The sequence below is a fragment of the Penaeus monodon genome, chromosome 23, assembly GCF_015228065.2.
Source record: "Penaeus monodon isolate SGIC_2016 chromosome 23, NSTDA_Pmon_1, whole genome shotgun sequence".
Classification (NCBI taxonomy): domain Eukaryota; kingdom Metazoa; phylum Arthropoda; class Malacostraca; order Decapoda; family Penaeidae; genus Penaeus; species Penaeus monodon.
In genome coordinates this window covers 1,620,384-1,620,629 of record NC_051408.1, presented here as the reverse complement: position 1 = coordinate 1,620,629, position 246 = coordinate 1,620,384, and the positions used below count along the sequence as shown (strand labels likewise).

The window sequence follows — 246 nt, the reverse complement described above, 5'->3', positions numbered from 1 at the left end:
TTCTGGCGTTCGGCCCGGTTTCCCTTGAATCGCCCGATACGGTTTCCCTTCTGCGTTCAGCCCGGTTTCCCTTGAATCGCCCGACCTGGTTTCCCTTCTCTCGCTCGGCCCGGTTTCCCTTGCATCGCCTGACCCGGTTTCCCTTTCTCTCGCTCGGCCCGGTTTCCCGCCGCGAACGCCCGGCCAAAGGCAACTGATAATCGAGCCATGGACTGCCCTTCCGGAAAATGGTGACTGACACGGCAA

General features: G+C 61.0%; 1 pseudogene; it reads left to right on the top strand.

Annotated features, from left to right (window-relative positions):
- Positions 1-246, top strand: part of LOC119587666 — a 99,109-nt pseudogene that overhangs the window by 84,983 nt on the left and 13,880 nt on the right.